This window comes from Tauraco erythrolophus, chromosome 7 (assembly GCF_009769465.1).
Source record: "Tauraco erythrolophus isolate bTauEry1 chromosome 7, bTauEry1.pri, whole genome shotgun sequence".
In the NCBI taxonomy this organism is placed as follows: domain Eukaryota; kingdom Metazoa; phylum Chordata; class Aves; order Musophagiformes; family Musophagidae; genus Tauraco; species Tauraco erythrolophus.
Genome location: NC_141471.1, coordinates 41676443 through 41697342, shown reverse-complemented (window position 1 = coordinate 41697342; position 20900 = coordinate 41676443).

Below are 20900 nucleotides of genomic sequence, written 5' to 3'. Positions count from 1 at the left end.
TAGTATGGATCTTTGTATTCATTTCGTCAGAAAAGAGCTGGATGTCCTAGTTTAGAACAGGAGCCACCATTGCTGGTGTGACAGACACAGTTTGGGGGCACAGAGGACTGAAGATTGAGCTGTTTGTACCCATATGTTCCTCTATCAACAAAAGATGAAACAATCCTCTCTAGTATTTTTACCTCTTCTCACGAATTATTCCTCAAAAGTCAGTTCATTTTGGCTATCTTTTCTCTGCAGTCAGCTTCTAGAATCCTCTTTCACTAGCACCCAGCCAAACAACACTCACAACCAGGGAGGAACGCAGGAAAACACAATAATCCATAACACAACACTCTGTTTCAAAAATCCTGAAACACAGCTGCAACCCAGGGCAATTTGCAATTCTAGATCCTCCAAACCAAGCCAAACAACCGAATCTAGTAAAAATGAAGTCAGCAGCCTCACAGTTTGAATCTAGCAGCCTCTCTCCTACCTCTTCCTTTTTTATTGTTATTTATTTTTCATTTAGGAAGGTACATTGGAAAAGAAACACTGAAATGGATGGCCTGGAGCTTTAATAGTGCTTGTTACTTTGGGTTTACACAATGAGGATTTCATACTTAGTGACTTAATAACATTGATAGCATCATCAATCTTGCCAACAGAAAATGGCTGGTCTACTTCAGCAGCAAGTTCATTAAAGGTTGAGTCATGTTTTTTTGTTGTTTGTTTTTTGGTTTTTTTTTTGTCTAGAAGGGGAAGAGGGCCAAGATAAGGACCTTGCAGACAGTATTTGCAAACTATTCCTATAAGTAGCCTAATAAGTAGCAATTCACAACTAGGAAGGGAGAAAGGAATGGAAAAATCACAAATTCTTAAGAAAACATTATAGCACATAGATTAAAAAGGTTATTGCTTAGAAGATTGAAGAGTTTTAAATGAAAGTGGCTGAGGCAGAATAAAATGGATATCCACAAAAAATGAGATTCTGGGAGGAGAGATAATGATGAAGTGCCGAGCTGGCAGGAGGCCAGCATTGTCCAGATTAGTTCAGCTGAGTAGGAGGGATAATGTCAGCTGACATGCTGGCAGCAAGAAAGGCCTAGGAGATGGATGGCAGCTTAAACACAGGCTGGTCCAGCAGTCAACGGAAAGCTTGTTGCAATGATCAGACTGATTATTCTATCCACTGGGATTTGGGGTAGTTCAAAGTAACTACAGAATCCACCTGTCAGGGAAACAGTTGGGAAAAGGGCAATCCCATCAACTGAAAATGCACATGACTGGTGACAGATCAGACATATCACCAAGAGAGACGGCAGGCTGTATACTCATCGGTGTAACACTGAAGTTAATAACAGGGTGACTCTACTGACATCTTCAGAATTGACTCCAAATTTACTCAGAAACTAATGAATTCAGAGTCTAGCCATATTGGAATTTCTAATCAAGTGCACAGGGAAGTCTTTTATAAAGAAAATACACTGCTCTGCAAACAGAAATTGTAGTTAAGATTTTCCAGAATTTCTTCCATGGGCTAGATGTTCAGTCAAGGTAAATGTGCACATTTCCATGATGCCAGCACAGACTCCAGCCCCCTAATATCTTCCATGGGACAGCAGCAGTATTTGCAGAACTACAGTCTCTCTAAAGCAGATGTTGAAACAGCTTGCAAAACTACTAGGGTAACTGTAATATAAATATTACTTGCTAATCTTTTAGACTGAAACTGAAAATTCAGTCTTGCTGTGCATCAACACACTCAGAGGTTTTTATTGCAGGAGTAGCTAGAGGGCTTAGCCAGATGGGATCCTATCAGGTCACAGACTTTAGAAACACAGGGAATCTGATGACGTCTTGCCAAAGGGCTTACAGTGGAAAAGAGAGGTATTATGAAACAGATAGTCTGAGTGGAATCCAGACTTGGGTCGGATTTGACCAAATAATTGTAACAAATCCCAGTATGACATAGGGGAATTGTTATGGGTATGCTGCCCTTAGAATAAGGACCAGCTCTAAGGTGGGGACCATGAGTCTAGGAGTAAGATGGTAAAGTGGGGACTTTCTCAGTTTGAAATTAATTTGAGCAGAGGAAGAGGAGTAGCCACCTGCAAGCTGGGCTAAGAAATCAGCAGGCAGTGATCAACCCAGGGATCAAGACCTCTAACTCCACACCTAATGGGCATGAGGAAAAACTACTGCTCTCTGAGCCAATTCTCTGCAGGAATCTGAACAAGCTAATGGCAAAAAGCTGACACACTTAATCATTGCTATACTTGACTGGTGTTTTTGTAGAATAACTTTCCCAGTAAGCAGAGATGGATGGAAAGATTATCAGAACTCATAACCAGACAATTACAGTCTACAACATCATCCACAATTTATCTTTCTTTGGATAGCATTCCATTTTTGTTTTCCACTCACATTCTATGAACAGGGTTAAATGAACATCTAATTAGAGAAGGCTATGACTTAAACATTTATGCAAATCAAACCTTTTCATGACAAGTATGAAAATGGACTGAACTGTTGTCTATTTCAGTTCCCACTTTAGAAACCCAAATTAACTATTTCATCTTTGATGAGATCATCTTCCTCTGATGTCAAGTGTCAACATGTTAATTTGTGATGCTTTTTTTGTTTATTATCATGTTTAAGGTAAAAAAGACTCCTCTGCTGTCTCACACAACTGTAAGTAAAGTTACATTTTCAGGGTCCATGTAAAGTCTCATTTCACTCTGTTATAACTTCACTGATGTCACTTTGACTTAATAAGCAGTTCCACCAAATATATATTTTAGGACACAAATTCTTCCCTGAGAATATATCTGTTTGTTTCTTTAACCTTTGCAACAGAGGAACAAAGACATTCCTTAAATTAAAAGGTGGACATGAAATTTAACACAGTCACAGTGCATCAGACTGGAGGATAACAATCACATTTCCCCACAGATTTCAGTTAAAGATTTAGGGTCGTGAAAGTAATTGATGGAATTATTTCTCCAACTCTCTCTGCATCTTGCATCCTAACTCTCAATCTCGAACTATTTGCCCCCAACAGTATCAGTCTCACCAGGCTTTAGGAAATATTGTAAACTGGTATAGCTCTAACCACATTAAAGAGTGTAGTAGGCGGTAATTATTGTTAAAGCACTGACTACAGCTGGATGCAATACAAGCCATCACACAGCAATCAACAACATTTGAAACCTTTGGTTCAAGAGAAGAAATGAGAAATGGAAGTCACTGTTGTAATCAACCGACAACGAGCTGCCTCACTTGTATGATGGAAAAGGTTAGAGGGCAATGCAAAAATCAACATAATAGCAGCCAGAACAAATTTAGGAAAGCATAATTAAAGGGGATGAAATGGAAGTAAGTGAAACATTTTATTATTATTTCTATAATACTATGAAGGTGCTAAAGGATAAATGGGATTTTAAACTGTCTATGCAATCTGTCTGACATGCTGTATTTCTCAAGAAGGCCAATCAGATAAAAACTCCGGAGGTAATGGAAGATTCTGTAATTCCATCAAATAAGGATTTCTTTTTAAATTGGCCTGGCAATCATAATGCAGTAGAAGCAATAAATACATTTAAAGAATAGGTATTAGGTTCTTTACAGAAATGCACTGTTAAAGATCATAGGCTTCAATGCAGAGAATAGAACAATCTAGATGAACACTGCCAAAAAAGTCAGACTCTGCAGATTTCACTTTTCTCCATTTCTGAATGCATGCCCTTGAATAATTATAGCTATGCTCCATGAGATGCTAAGAATCAGCAGTTTTCATGGATTTTGTTAGTGTTGGGTTTTTCTGTTACTGCAGTTGGAGAAAAATAACCTAAATAGAGAACCAACCAAAACCAACTTCAAATATCTAATAATTTCAAATTGGGCACCTACATTTTCTGGGGCACCTCCTGAACTTGCTTCCTATTGAAATGATTTTGTTGCCAGTAAAGGGAAGCAATGTAATGTAAAATTCCCAAGGGCCTGTTTAGGTTCAAGAGGAAAAGAAGGTAATTTTTTATTCCTATAGACTGACTAACTTACACACATTGCTCATCTTTTGTTCATTTCCAAACTTTAGGCTAGTTTTCGGATGTCTACAAACCACTATCACTTGGATTTACAGTGCTGTTCTTCAAATAGAAGATGCTTTTCATGCATAGATAAGACCAGTGACAAATGCAAGAACTTTACTTGATTTTGCTAGAATAATAATGGAAGATTCTATTCCTGATATATCTGGTATTCAGAGGAAAAGTGTGTGAAAGTAAATATGGTACACCTATTTTACCCAAAAAGAAATTATTTTGGAGACTGTCAAACATTCATTTCTTTAATTTGTGCTGTTACTTTTATCATACAAGCATTACCTCACAAGTTGTCAGAAAAGTGTGTCTCATGGTTTAAGTCCTATCACGGAGCATTCAATTAAAATCTATGATTAATTCTGCCTATAAAATAAAGCAGTATGATATTTACTTTTGTTCTCAGAATTATTATTTTTTTAAAAAAATGTTTCAATTCCTTAATAAGTAGAGCTCATGCACAGTTGGGAGACATTAAATTAATTCCAGATTCAATAGCCTTTTGACAGGTAAGCACTATGATACTTGTATGTTGTCATGGTTTGATGTGGAGGGGATTCTGGTGGCAGGAGAGGGGCTTTGCTCCCTGTGACCTCCCTGGTTTTGGAACCGGGTCAGACCTGGTTCTGGCCACCAGATCAGACTGCCATCCCCCTCGGGGTTGAGCCAATCAGCACCTCTGCAAATTGCCCTATTTAAGTCGGGACAAAGGAACCGGAAAAAAAAAAAAAAGCAGCTGGTTTGCTCAGGAGCAGGAGAGAAGGGAGGAGGGCACTGCCCCCGCTCCCTGGCTCCCGGCTGGGCGGCTGCCTGTGTTGGGCTGGCGCCGCCCATGGGAGAATGGCGGCGGCGGAGCCAGCTGGGGAACTCGGGGAGTGCCCCACTCCCGGGGTGTCCACTGGGCTGAGTTCATCCAGAGAGGACTGAGAACTGAGAGAAAAAGCCGCATCGACACCAGGTCAGTGAGGATGGAGCGGGAGGAGGTGTGCCGGAGCTGAGTTTCCCCTGCAGCCAGTGGCAAGATGGCAGGCGGCCCCCCTGCAACCAGGACGGCCTCGGTGGAGCAGAGACCCACTCGCAGCCTGTGGAGATGAGATGCCTGAGCCTGAGGATGGTCGTGTTGGGACGCACGACAAGGCAGAGAGGCATCTGGAGTCTGCGTGACGACCCATGCCGGAGCAAGTGGCAACAACTCCCTAAGAATCAGAGACTGTGGTAAAGCCCGCAATGGGGCAATCCGATGGGGAAGGTTGCATCCTGTGGGCTGGACTCATGCTGGAGGAGTTTGTGGATTTTTCCTCGTGAGTAGAGAATCCACTGGAACAAGGGAAAAGGGTGTAAGGACTCCTCCTCCTTTAAGAGAGAAGCAACAGTAACAGCATGGGATGAACTGACCTGCACCCCCCCAGTCCCTGCCCCCTGTGCTGCTGGAAGGAGGAGGTAGAGCCGGGAGGAAAAGGAAAGGGGGGGATGGGGGGAGGAAGGTGTCAGTTTTAAGATCTGGCTTTGTTTATTTTTACCCTCTCAAGTAACCGGTTTTGTTTCCCTTTGTCCTTTTAAGTAACCGTTAATAAATTGTTTTGCTTTAAGAAAGTCGAGTAGCTTTTGCCCAGGACCTTGGTTGGTGGGTGCTCCCTCTGTTCTTGTCTTGACCCTCAGTCCTTCTATAATATTTTTTCTCCTCTCCACTTTACTGGAGTGAGAGACCAGCTGTGTGGAGTTTAGTTGCTGGATCGGCCTAAAACCATGACATATGTCAATGAGATGGTAGTGATATTCCAGCCACTGAAACAGCATCCTCTGTTCCCTCCTGCAGCAGCACCATGGTCTTCAAATATGCAGTAATCCTGGCTTGGAGGAGGTCCTGCACTGAAGAGATTTTGTCCCTGTAACAGCTTCTTGTTAAAGGGCTATTGTCATGGTAATCATGTCAAAAGTAGTAGAAAACTCTTGATGCTCTTCCCTTCGTCACTGTTGTTAGTTATTGTCAATTCCTGGTGGATTATTTAATCAGCCAGATTTACACAGATAACCTAACAGTGAAAGACTACTTCAGTTTCCTGGGTTCTCTAATCCTTTATCAACAACTTTTGCTTAACAGTATGTAAACAAATAGAAGGACTAACAGCAGGCTAAAGCTGGGAATTGCCATGAAGAATGGCTGTTCATCTCCAGGGTCTGAGTAGGAACTCTTTGCTCTAAGTGTCAAAATCAAGCAAGAACTCCAACTTATTTCTCTCTGTCGTTCCGCTTTGCCCTGGCATACAATGGGTAAAGTGAGCCAAAAGAAAATTTATTCTGCCTTTTGCTTGGAGAAAAAGAAATTAAGGAAAAGAAATTAAGATTCCTGTGGGTTCTTTTGCATGTGACCACAGGGAGAGCACAGGGAAATAAACAAGATTTATACCTACTGAGGATCTGACCAACAGTTTCAATAAGCCACATGAAGCAGAGGGTAGCTTAAGTGATCTGCTCAAGGTGAAATGATGAACAAATGCCAGCACTGAGCAGAAAACTCTAATGCTTGCTCTCCCTTTCTACTAGCACTTCTCTCCCGGGCACACACTTTTGGATTTAGCTAAAGGCAGAGTCACATCTACACTGGAAAAATATAGCAGTAGTAATTTTAGAGTAGCTGGAAACCTATATTGGGTTCTTTCATTTCTTCCCAACAAGAAAGAAAGAAAATGACTCAGCACCATCATTCATGATCATAATCAGCCTTGGGACATGGCAGTGTGCTCAAGGATACCTTACTCCCACAGTGACTGGATATCTTGAGAAGAAAAACAGATAATTGATTTTGACAAGGGCCTGAACAACTGAAGAAGAATAACTTGAAGATGACTCTTAAAATACAACATAGACACTGTATGGTGCATTTCAGATAACTAATGTACGAGAAATTAAAAAGAGAAACTTACTTTGAAGTTGAGTTAATAGCTTTCAGGAATTCACTGCAACACTAAATGCATTCTTCAACAACTGCTACCACCTATTGTTATAAATTTACTTCAAGGAGCGGATAAAACATCATCTTACCTTTCTCTTTTTTCTTCATCTTTCTTTCTTTATTCTTGTTCCAGTTAAACTTTCATTTAAACTAAATATTTAAGCATAAAGTACTGAATAGCCCAGAGGTATGAATACTCAACCTTTCACTTCTAGCTTAGTTATATAAATATAACTGAGTGTCATGGTTTAACCTGGCAGGCAACTAAACACCATGCAGGCACTCACTCACCCTCCCCCACCCTTGGGGAATGGGGAAGAGAATTAAAGTGAAAAGGGAAGGATACTCATGGGTTGAGACAAGAACAATTTAATAATAATAATAATAATAATAATAATTTAAAACTAATAGTGATATAATAATAATAATATATATATAGGTAGATAGATAATAATACATACAAACAAGTGATGCACAGTATAATTGCTCACCACAACACCTGTCCCATCCTGGCAAGCAACCCTGAAACAGATAAGTCCTGACACCACAATCCTGGACGAGTGAGAGGCCCAAAAAGAGAGCCAGAGTGAGACAGAGCTCTGAGAACCTGAGAGAGAAAATCCCCTGAAGAGCGAGAGCCCTTCTTCCAGCTCAACCCTCATCTATGTTCTGGGCATGATGTTGCATGATACGGAATACTCCATTGGTCAATTTGGCCCTCAATCCTGAGTTTAAGTTCAACTCATAAGGGGAGTTGTGGACCCTTTGTCCCAGCCATGCTCCCCCCAGCCTGTTGTGCTCCTGCACACTGGTGAAAACACGGGAAGCTGAAAAGTCCTTGATGTCTCAGCACCAAGTATAAGCATAAGTGTGCTGTCAATATTCTTCTCATAACAAATGCCAGACTAAATCCAAAACACAGAGCGCTTCTAGCCACTGAAAAGAAAAGCTAACTCTGTTCTAGTCAAAACCAGGATACTGAGACAAACAGTAACCAATATGTAATGATCAGCTGATATTAAACCTGATTTTAGGAGATATGAAATATTTTTTTAAGTATCATCAGTTAGCATTAATTGGTACTCATTACCTATGGAAGAAAAAAGTTAAGGTGTTAGTCATTTAAAGTCAGGTCATAAAGTAAGACATAATACATATTTCACATTTTCTCATGTTACTTAACATCCCCCTATGATTTTATCACATGTCTGATCTTTTAATTGGCTGCTTTTGCTTTTACTGAGCAAACTGATATCTAGGGATTTTTAAGGACCAGAGACATACTAAAAACCAAAACAGAAAAAGTTAAGTCAGAGTCAAAACCAGTAACTTCAACAATTTTAAAAAACAAAACAAAACAAAATGAAATCCTGAAAAAAAAAGCAAACCCTCCAGGGAACACAGAACTATCCAGTGTTATAAAGCCTGGAAACTTAGAGCCAAAGTTAATTTTAAAGGAAATATAAACATGTCAAGGTAGAAAAATGCACAGAAAACAATGTTATTTCTAGCTTTTTGTGATTTCATCAGTAGAAGCCACATGGGAAAAAGACAGTTAAATCAAATTTAAAATCACAAATAATAATACGCAATCAGTATGCACTGATCATAATCATATGGCTATTGCACCAATTCAAGTTGCTCATTCCTATACATGGATGATTTAGAAATTAAGCTGCTCATTTCACTAATGGCAATAAACATCTTTATATTTCATATCTTTTCCAAATATTTAGGTTCTGCAATCATAAGGCTCGTTTCGTCAAAGAATATTGCATGTACACGGGGAAAAGGATCAGAAATCAAAACAACCAGATGGCTGGGGGGCCTTAATCAGGACCTCCTACAAGAAGGATCTCTCCCAAGAGATGTGAGGAAACAAAGCAGAGCCATCAAACATAGAAACAGTGATCACAACAGAAAAAAAGGAAAAGGATGACACACAACACAGTAGAAACCCTTAAATGAATGACTGTGCAACTCACATGAGAGAGGAGAGACAGAAAAACAAAGCAAAGCAAAGACCTCTGCAGTCAGCCTGCCAGCACTCAGAATCACTAGCACTGTAGCAGATAAGCCTGGTTTCTGCTGTACTAGAAAACATCCTGCGGTTCTGAAGTCAGGAGAAAACGTGTCCGAATGTTGTAGGAGAGAGAGAAACAATGAAACAGGTTGTGGTTTGGGGTTTTTTTTAAGTATCCAAATTAGGAACACAAACACAGAAATTCCTACTCAAAATGACAGTGCTATTCTATGTGGACATTACAAGGACAAGTTAAGGTTGTTCCAGAAGTCCTGTCTGCCCATTATCATACGGGGGGCTTAGAGTGAAGCTTAAACTTAACAAACAGGTTTCTCCAGGCTCAGATGCAAAAGGTATGCGAATATGATGAGGACTACAACCTTTAGTTTGGGGACAACTGCAACAGCCTTGAAATGAACTTTCCTTAAACTAGAGATGGATAGTCTAAAACTCATACAACTCAGTCTTTGCTCTGGGAATGCACACACAAACACACGCACACACAAAAGAGAGAATAATTGTTATTTTAGCAAGTTTCTGTCTGTTCAGCCAACACACAGTAACTAACTTGTTCACTCTCTGGCTTTATGCTATTGCTTAAGCTCCTGATAAAATGGTCAAGGAACATGTACACAGTCAGAGGTCATATTTTTGCCAAGGAGATGATAACATCCAACCAGATGGTGTGTATGTGGGCAAGGTGTGGACAGAGAGTAATATATGAGTGGACTAGTACAGCGTTCCAGTCACGGTAGCAAACCTGAAAGTCTCACTGGTTCCAAATGTATTCTGCTGTTTGCTGTTACTCCTCCTTTCTGATAAGCAAGTTTACCTTATTTTTCACTGCATTCAACTTATGCACAGTGTGCCTTTATGCCATTACATTTTATGTCCATGAACACACATTTTTGTGTATGTTAGAACAAAACTGAGTTTGAAGCTTTACTTATCCTCTAGCAGAAATGTCGTCATGGCTAGAGGTGGCCTGTCTCAGATGGTAAATAAGCTCACTGCTGATTCGTTGCATGGATTGGAACTCAACCCCTGCTATGAAATACTCCTTTACAACAGCCTGTCTGTTTTGCAAGCCTGTTAACAAGATGATTTTAAAGTACACACACGTATATGTGTATATAAATATATGTATATAGAGATATACAAAACTGATGTAAATTCTCATAGTTCAATGGATATTGATCAAAAGCTATTTTAATGTTACTTTCATCAATATTGTACGACTTTGCCACACAAATGAATTAACTGTACGAGGTCAAAGAGTTCAGTAAAAGTAGCAGAGTATGCATTCTAACGATATGATTTCATCACTACTTTTTAATCAAATGTGAGAGTATGATATTCTTTTTCAAAAGCGAGACTTGATGTTGAGTATCTCAGTTTTGGCAGTGTTCCAGAGATCTCATTTTTAAAGACCTAGTCTCTTTCACTGTTCCTCACCTTGAATATGCAAAAGCTCAGAATCACCAGTCACTAGGAATGTAGGTCACACATTTTTAGCTGTATTTCTCATTGTCTCAATTTACTGAGCACTGACTCACTGTGATGGTTGTTAAACTCCATTACTGCTAGAATGCCAACATTTAACATGTTTCTCTAAACCAAACCATACGATTTTGTGTTCCTACAACAGAGTGATTTCTCTCCTTTCCTCTACTTTTAATATCCCCTTTGATAAACTATACTACCACAGCAATAACCCTGAAGTATCAGAAGCTACTGCATACTAAAAACAAATGTTCTGAGATGCTGTTCTGCAGATGGGCTATGCAATACATCTTAGATCTCAATTTTGAAGTTTTTATAAAATCATACTGCAATGCAAAATAAAACTTACTGTGTGAATTATCTGTTAGCAAATATTATTTTGTAATTTTGCTTTTAAATTATCCAAAATGAAATAGGTCTTCATATTAAACTGTCAAATGATATTCCTTTCCTGTAATATAGATGGAATTGTTGGTATAAAGATAATAAAGCACTCAAACCTCCTTATTTTTAACTGCTCCAGTACAGTATAGTTTTCTACATTTACATTGATATTTATTTAAACTAGAGGATATGTATGGAATTATCAATTACTTTTTGCCTGACTCATATGTTTTCAAAAGAGTATTTAAGAACTAGAAATTGTCAGAAGGAATGGAGGGAGGAATCTAGTGAGAAAGGAAAGCAAAAAAGTGAAATACAACAGTTCTTAAAACGTTGCAGCATAGAGAGCCAGAGTTTTGAGCCCCTTTCCACAACTGCACAAAATCATATCTTTGAAAAAAAGCTAAAGTTGTGATTCAGTGTTATCAATAACGTGCACCTGATTAAAACGATATAATTGAGTTCTAAGGATATTATGTATCACAGTGACATTTTCCATTAACGTTTTTTTTTCAGTTTTGAGATTGAAATAAGAAGGAGTCTTCTTAACTTAGATAACTGGATTGACACCTCATCTAACATAAAGGTTAAAATATTGTCATTGAGCAAGAAAGACAAGTGTTAGGTCATCTAAAGGGAGGATATACTTTTTATACAGACAACAAACAAATTAAAATTAATGTATACTTGTCCTGGTTTTAGCTGGGACAGTGTTAGCTCTTCCTTTTAGCAGCTAGAAGAGCTCCGTGTTTTGGTTTTACTCAGAGGCTCACTCTGAGAAGAATGTTGATAGCAAGCTGATGTTTGTGGTTGGGAGTGAAACTCCAAGGACTTTTCAGTGTGCCGTGTTCTGGCCGGAGTCCAGAAGCATGGCGGGATAAGAGGGGAGCATAGCCGGAACAAGGGGGCCACGATTCCCCTTGTGATTTGTCGTGGAACTTAAGATTGAGGCCAAACTGGCCAATTAGTATTCCATATCATGCAACATCATGCTCAGTATAAAGGTGAGGGACAGCCGGACAGAAGGGCTTTTTGCACTTCTGCTCTTTCGCCGCTTCTGCTCTTTTGCACTTCTGCGCTTTTGCTCTATCGCCTTTTTTTCCCCTCTCTCTCCCAGTACTCCCACTCTCGGAGCACCCTCTCTCTCTCCCCCTCTCTATTTAGGGGCCTCACGTTCGTCTGGGATTGCAGCTTCGGGACAAGACGGGCTTCGCATACGAGGGAGTGGTGAGCATCTACTCTGTGTATTAAATCATCTGTATTAAATTGTTCTTATCTCAACCCACAGGTTTCCCGTTTCTCTTTTAATTCTCTCCCTCATTCCTGGGGCTGGGGGAGGGTGAGTGAGCGACTGTGGGATTTGGTTGCCGGAGTGGCCTAACCCACGACAATACTTCATGGAGGTAGAAGGAATTCAGATAGGACTAAATAATTCTAGAGTAATTGGAAGAACTTTCTTAAGGTCTAAATCTGTTTCCTAAGTAAAAGAGAAAAAACCTCTGTCTCTAGTTTTAGATTATAAAGCCAGTGGATTGTATAAAGTAACAGCTCAAGTCCACAGAATTATACCTGGATTACAAAGGCAAGGAGAGAAAATCCTTTCTGCCGTGCTCTGATTACCAGTCAAGCCATTACAGGAAAACAGAATATGAGGCAGAGTGTTAAGGAACAGATATGAGTTTGAAATGAAGTAATTGCACAAGACAGGAAAAACAGTAATTGTTGAAAGTTTAACCTTAACTTCACCCTTATGTCTTAAACTACTCATCTTCTGTAAATATATTAGACATAATGAACAGATAGCCTAGTGCTTGGGACAGACATGTCCATGGAACCCATTTTGCTGGAACATTATTGATAAAAAGTGACAGTATTCATTTTGCAAGTGACGGTGAAAAGTATTATTGTATAACAATCTCCAGTAAAGGCTCTAGTTATAGTAATATAGTGTAGATTTTTGCACAGTTTTGAATTACTTTACCTTCCACGTACAGTAAGCCCACAGTCTGAGACTTGGTTTGGTTTCAAACACCAGTAAAATCTAGAGAATGAACCAAGAGTGAAGAAAATCAGTTCAAAGATGAAAAAAAAAAAAAAAAAAGGAAAAAAGGTTAAATGGTGGCAGAAGATCCAGCTAGAAATTTCTGTTGGTGTTGTATGTCTGTGAAAAGCACCTAAAAAGCGCCATCAAATATTTGGCCATAGTTTTGCCTGTTTTTTTTACCTTAACAGTTATTCCAGTTTCATAGAGAACAGAGGCTTCTCTGCAACCTGTCGTTCATCCCCTACAATAGTGTCCTTTCAGGAAGTCATTGAGGGTTTTTTTTTTTCACATATGTTCTTTGTAATATAATGTAACAGTAATGTCAGCATGGAAAGGAAAGCCACAAGTGGAAGTCAGGGTTACATTAGTGAGGTAACACTGTTGAGTAGATATGCCTGTATGCATCCACTACATATACAGGTACAGAAAAGAACAGAATTAAAAAGAAAAGTGTCCCCAGAAAACTTCCCATTAACTTCAGGCCTCCTCAAGACCTTCAGTCTCATGAGAATACTTTCACTGAAAAGTCAAGAAATCCATCTCTGATCTAAAGCAGGTATCTATACAAAACTATAGAAGTATCTATACAACTATACAGTTAGCAACTGTAAAAAGCCACCTACTTTTCTTCCAAGGAGAACTTCCAAACGAGCATACTACAGTATGTCAATAAAAGCAGTAGTTCTTTCATGAGACATATCAACATACAGTAACGTCAATGCATTGCAAGAGGGAAGAAAGTTGTGACCTTATTCCACAGATATGCCATGTCGTGTCCCTATCTGGGAGAATGATAATATAAACCACTGATGAGAGGGAGCATGAGAGGAGATGGCAGAGTGCTGTGTTACTCCTGAGGAAAGGTAGGAAGTTATTGCCCACATCTCTCTCAGAGGCAAAAGAAACGACATCCTTATTGACAGACCACTGTTTGGGAGGGAGAGACACTGGGTTCCAAACAAAAAATTATGTTTTCTCAACAATCTTTGAAATTTCGCTATGTTAAATCTGATTTCTGCTACTTAGGTGGGAAATGTGGAAATGGCATAATTTCAAACTGCTGGCATGAGCCAGTTGTAACTGAGGCATGTTTGCAGAGACGCTTGCAGACTGGTTGTCAGGCAGGTTGGGGGGTGCAGTGGATCCGATTCCTTGCCTCTGAACAATTTTTTTTATACAGGACAGGGAGTGCTCCCAAATCCTTGATGAGTTTTCTATGTATGGAACTATGAAAAGAGGGAGATTATTTTTATTTATATCACTAAGTCCAGGAAGATTTCCATGAGATACATCCTGGTTGGCAGTACGTGCAAGCAAGGTTGGCAGAGGAACATGCCAAAATCAAAATCTACGCGGTTCTGGAAATAACTGCAAAGACATTTAAATATTAGGGGAAGTTTATAGCGATGCCTGTTTCTCACAGAACCTTCTGTGATGGCAGGTGAATGAGGAGGGGGTATTGAACTGGGAAGTCTACAGTCTGGACTTACAGTTAAGTTACATTTGGGAATGAAGACTTTATCTCCTCTCAGTATCTCAGTTTGTGAAATGGGTACAGTAGAGTTCCATAAATATTTATAGAAGTCTATGAAACACAGAAATGATGGTTACAGGTAATTATCCACAAAAGATACACAATTTCTTAATGAAAAAAATACAAATAAAAAAATATCATTGGTATGCACAATTCCCTCCACCTTGGCCCAAGATTTTCCCATATGCTCAAGATCAGATCAGACTGATCAGAACATTTTTCCTTACCAGGATGTCAGTGCAAAGTAACAGAGAGCCTTTGGCATCCCTTCAGTGCTACTGGATAAGAACCTTGGTATAAAAAATGCCTTCAGCACAATGCTGCAGTCAGATGGCTGCTTTCATAATGACTTATGCACTAAGGCAGCGTAAAAGCACTTTTTTTTTAATCCATTCAGTTAAATTATATAATCAAATAATTCTAGAAGCTTCTACAGCATACCGTGATTCCTCATTGTTAATACAAGTGTAGACATTATCTCCTGATCTGGTTACATAAATCCCAGTGAATCAGTACATGTTTCTGCACTTCTCACATACTCCATTCAGGGAAGAAAGAGGGGGAAAAAAAACACAGCTGTTTTCACAACACAGTTCTTTATCCATGTCTTATGTTTCCCCATCCACCACACTTCCCAGCTGCCTATGTATCTCTGCGTTTTAGGCAGCTCCTCAGCCTGACTCACTGGGGAAGTCACAGTGACTCAAGCAGGATGTTGCTCTGAGCAGCATTTGCAGCACCTCGAGTGACGTTCTCTGAGACACGCAAGACAGAAGAGAGGCAGTGGAGACTCTACAGCACAGCATCCTACACATTTTTAGCAAAATCCATCTGTGAAGCCAACTGATAATAATCAGCTAGAGGCTAGAAGGCAGCATGTCATCAGCCATTACAAAACAAATATGTGTGATACTGTTGAGCACAGGAATGAATTCTGTCAAATGCAGAACTGTTTTGTTAACTAGAAATATATCCCACCCATTTTTGCGTTATGTTCGGAGGGAGGTTGGAGAAAGAGAGAAGATCTCCTGAATGATGACAGGCTAACCTAGCTGTCTGTGAGATCTTTCTATAGTTAAGGGTTTTCTGGGTTTTGGTTGGTTGGTTTTTTTAGCTGAAATACTTACCGTCAATTTTAGTGAAGCTGTTTGTTGCTTTTCAGTGTGTAACTGTACAACAAACAGCTCTAATATGACTGAGAGGATTTTTCTTTCTTGTTTGTTTCTATTTTAACCAGCCCATCCCAAATAATTAAGGAACAAACTCCAGCTCTGTATTTACAAAGATCTAATCCATAAAGGTTTTAACTTCTAGCAAGACATGTAATTAAAAGTAGTATTTCTATGATCACTGTCATGGATCCCCAACCACCTCTTAGTCAGCTGTTGGGGGAAAAATAAGGAAAATGTTGCTGTGGGAAGTCTTTATAATTATAGAAATACAAGTATTCACTGCACAGAAATTTTCCTTTTGGTATTCAATCACACTTGAATGCAAAATGCTAATAGATTCAGATGGCATATAGTACAATAGTGCAGCTTTCAATGGAAATACTGAGAGACTGGTTATGTTGCCCCATGACTATTTCAGATTTGCTTACTTAAAATTGCAACCACAAAACAAGATTACATAATTTTTAAAAAAGATAGGCTTTTAAAGGGAGGGCTTTTTTATAGGCTTTTTATCAAGGGCCTACTCATGAAAGATTATACAGTTAAGCTTCTGAGCTCAGAAGAAAATAAAATGGAAGTATTTTTTTAAAATAAAATTCATTGTCTTATTCACATGGCTTACAAATTTTTCTCTTTTAGTTACTTTATCCTAAAGGAGATTAATTTATTGCTTGGAATATAAGGAGGTGAGCCAAGAGCTCCAGGCTCTGCCACCAACATCTTGAATGATCTTGGGAAAGTTACATCATCTCCTTGAGCATTGGTTCTTCTACATAAGAAAAACAGAGAGAGAGAGAAACTGCACTATCTTGCTCTCAGAAAGGTATTGAGATGCTAATGGTTTAATTAATGTTTTTTAATTGTATTGAGAGCACAATGAAAGTGCCATATTAATGGAAATTATCTCCATTGTTAAGTAATAGAATGAAGATCTCTAAGACAAAGGCTACACAATGCATTGTCCAAATAACAAAAGTCCAACTTTACTTCTTATATTAAATTGTTTAGAAATGTTATCAAAAGATCATGGTAGAGAAAAAATTTAGTACAACTCCAAAGGCCCACTCAAATCATATGGAACTACTGTATGTTCATAACTGAAAATTATAGATAAATGAAAATTATAGATACAGGAATTAATTAATTAAACTGATATGCTAGAGCTTAGCTTACGATAGTAAATAAACTGATTAAAAGAAGAGCTACTCTTGTAATTCTAGACTTCTTTTTCCAGTTTAAAATTTTGGGGTGGTAGGTAGGATAGAGGGAGTGAGCCTGACTATTGAGACTGCCATAACCACTGTCTCCCAAGACCAAGATCCTTCTTTATCACCTCCTTGATGAGAGATGATCATAGAATCGTAGAATGGTTTGGGTTGGAAGGCACCTTAAACATCATCTTGTTCCAACCCCAGTGCCATGGACAGGGACACCTTTCACTAGACCAGGTTGCTCGAAGTCTCATCCAACCTGACCTCGAACACTGCCAGGGATGGGACAGTCACAACTTGTCTGGACAACCTGTGCCAGTGCCTCACCACCCTCAGAGTGAAGAATTTCTTCCTTAGATCTAATCTAAATCTGCCCTCTTTCAGTTTAAAGTCATTGCCCCTTGTCCTATCACTACATGCCCTTGCAAAAAGTCCCTCTCCAGCTGACTATAGAACCCACATAGCATGATTGAGACTCTTGTCTCCCTTGGGTAATCAAGTCCCATGAAACAGCTAAAATGGGAGGCTTCACCACCCTTTCCTTTTATTTGCTTTTTTTTTCCCCTCTCTTTCTCTTTTGACCCTCCCATCCTCCCATTTAGCTTACTACAGCTGCCTTCCTTATTTCTTTTTGTGACACTGCTGTGAGCTTCTCTCATGTTAGAAAGGCAGGTAACAGCAGAGTCCTAAGCATGTTGATACTTGACAAACTTCATAGTAACTGTGGAGTTACTGAGGATGCTGTGCCTGTACAACTATAAGGTTTGCAGCATGAGCCAGAAACAGAAACTAGGTTTTCAGTCTTCGCTGCTCTTTTCTATTCCTCTCTCCTCCTGTGTGTGTGCTACTCTGTCTTCAACAAAATCAACCACGATAGTTCAAATCCCTAGTACATGACTTCTTCAGTCTTCCTCCAATAGCTATCATCCTCAGTATTCTCTAAAAGATTGTTGGACAAGATTTTCTAAAAGAAGAGCAAAAAGAAAAACAGCCTCTCTGGAAACACTCTAAGCTAATAGGAAAGTGAATTATATTGGATGTTGCTGTGAAATTTTTTTGCAATATTTTGCAAGTCTGAGCGGATTCTCTTGCCTCACAACTTTTTGCATCTTTAAATAAAAACTTAACAACATTTATTCATGTTTGCTATGAGCATAAGTAGGCTAAAGCCTGTGAATATGCAATATTGAATACTGTTTCACATTTTGTAGTGACAAAGGCAAATTAACCCTTTTAATTCATATTTTTCAAACAAGGTTATTACTAAGGCATTACCAATAGACTCTAGCAAACAAAGCAAACAAACATTTCTGTGTAGGATGTCTATACATGCATTTAGGTCTATCACCCTCCTCTGTTGGAGGTAGTAGCTAATCTTTACAGATTTCAGTGTTGCAGAAGACAACCTTACGTGTCATTGAACTTGGCCCATAGTTATACAGTACTGTAAAGCACAGCTGCCATAGCCAACTTTGTTTACTCAGCATCACATGGAACTCCATCTGGAGGAGGTTTAGAGCTCTTCAAATAATTGCAGAATTCATAAGGACTAAGGCATCCTTCCCCAAACAGCATGGTGACAGTGGCAAAAAAAAAGAGGAATGTGTTCTACCTTCCCCATTTCTCTGATGAGAGAGGATTTGTTCCACTTAATTTTATTTCTGAATAATAGACAGCTGAAACTGTCAGTGACAAATACTGTTTGGAGAGTCTCTAAAAGATCTCACAGCTTATGACTATTAGATATAAAATTTCAAATCCACATTTTAATATGCCTATGTAATATTACCCTCCTGCCATCTGCAAGGTCAGAAAGATGACCAAACTTATAACCACCAGGTTACGTTAGATAATAATTTGAATGCACTGGCCGTTGAGATGTATTGCTCAAGATACCTGCAATGTTCCCCATGGGCATAGTTCAGTCAGTCTTCATGCTACCAGGGGAGCTTAGGATCACAGAACTATTAGGGATAGAAAATGTGAAAATCAGGCTTTATGTAAGGCTTTTATTAAGCAAGCAAAGTACCCTGAATTTCACATGGAAAGACCTTTACGACCTTAGAGCAGCTCTACCAGGAATGGCTGAGAACAAGCAATCATCTTTCTTGGAAAGAGGTAAAAGCGAAAACACTTAAAATAAGACCAATATTAAGACAGATGCCTTTTGGGGGGAAGAGGGGGGGAACCCTCAGCGTAACGTATACTTTTATTCCATTTCTACTGCCTTCAGAGTAAAACAATCTCACAAACTTAAATGCAGTGTTTACAACTGCCCTTATATGATCAGCTTTAAAGTATAGAAACATAACCTAGTTTTTCTTTTGTTGCTACTTTTAAAAAAGTTCACTACAATTTCTACACGGGCCGTTGACATTAACTTTAGATTTTAGCACAAAGAGAATTAGCATTCAAAAGTTTTGCCACCTGTCCAAGGCTATTTGCAGTAGGAAGAAAAATACTTAAATTTCCCTTTCACGAATATTATGAAGTTTAGAGCACCAAGATTGAATAATAGAAAAATAGACTATTTCTTAAAACATCTATAGCTTTCACAATCAAAAGATGTATGAATCTCTCAATAGATATCTTTCATACAAAGAAACCATGTACATTTTTCTGTGAACTTTCAATCTTTCAACAATGTTTATAATTTCCTGATACATTTTTTTTTTTAAATGATGTGTTTGAATCGGATCACAGTGATTGTTCACCTTTATGACATTGTGAAATCTCCTAGAAAAATGTCTATTTATTTTGCAATGATGATTTTTAAATTAGGGTTATATTTGTAATAAAAATGTGTCATCATATCGTTGCCACAATTTAATCTTCAGTGAAAATTCATTGAATCATAAAGCTCAGCACATACTAAATAAATAGGTTTGAATTTTAGAAAAGTATTTTAAAGCATATGACACAGTATGAAGAAAGAAATGTTAAGCAATAGTCACTAAAATTACCCTCTCAAGATCTTTATAATTCTTAAAGGGCTTTAAATATGCACCTTATATAATGTACAAAATCTTTCTTTAATGTACTTCTAATAAAATGGAGACTATTTTAGGATTCATGCAGCTGAAAACTATGAAAATCATCATTGTAGGCATATGGTTCCAGATTTTCATTCATTCAAACTTTAGAGAGTGAAATATCTTCTGTAACTCTCTCAGCAAATGAGGAATGGTTTTGTTACACAGTTTTCAAGGAAAAACGATAACTAACCATAAGGTTCTCTGCTGTATTTCACAGCTTATGAAATGGGCAATTAGCTGGAATTGTTTATCCATTCTCATTTTAAATCATTTGTTGATAGAGTAGTATCTCTACAGTTAACACTATCATCTCCACTCATAAACTAAAATATATCTCCAATTTTAAACATCTTGACTATAGCAGACTTTTTACTTTTCAAGTATTCTTAAAAACAACCACAATTCCAAGTGATTGTTTCATTTAAGCCGTGTGTATCAACAAAATTGGGGGGTTTATTATTATTTATTTATTTAGGCATCCAGGACTACCGGAAATAATTTGCCCTTTCTCCATTATGCCTTTAGTTGTTTATGGGGTTGTAAGAGAAATAATACCTTACTGGCAGTACATAAAACTTTTGCTGTACCAAAATGTTTCATTTCTTGGAAAATAGAACAACGTAATCTATTATCCCAATCAAACAATCTATATGAATGATTTGGGGTGATAGCTTAGCATGTTTGTGCTATTTCTGTAGCAGTAAACAATTGTGCCTTGCAATTTTCTGTATCTTCACTTTTCAGTGATGAGAAAGAGTTTCAAGAATTGCATTAATGAAATTATGTTAGAGTTATTTTTATAACCCAATTCATTTACATGCTTTGTTGCTTCTGATGGACCACTCCGGGTATTTAAGAAACCTCTTCTGCAAGAACTGGAGTAAGCTTTATGGGTACTATTGCTATCTATGTTCATTGATTGAGGCAAAATCATTTCTCTACTCAGAATACAAAGAACT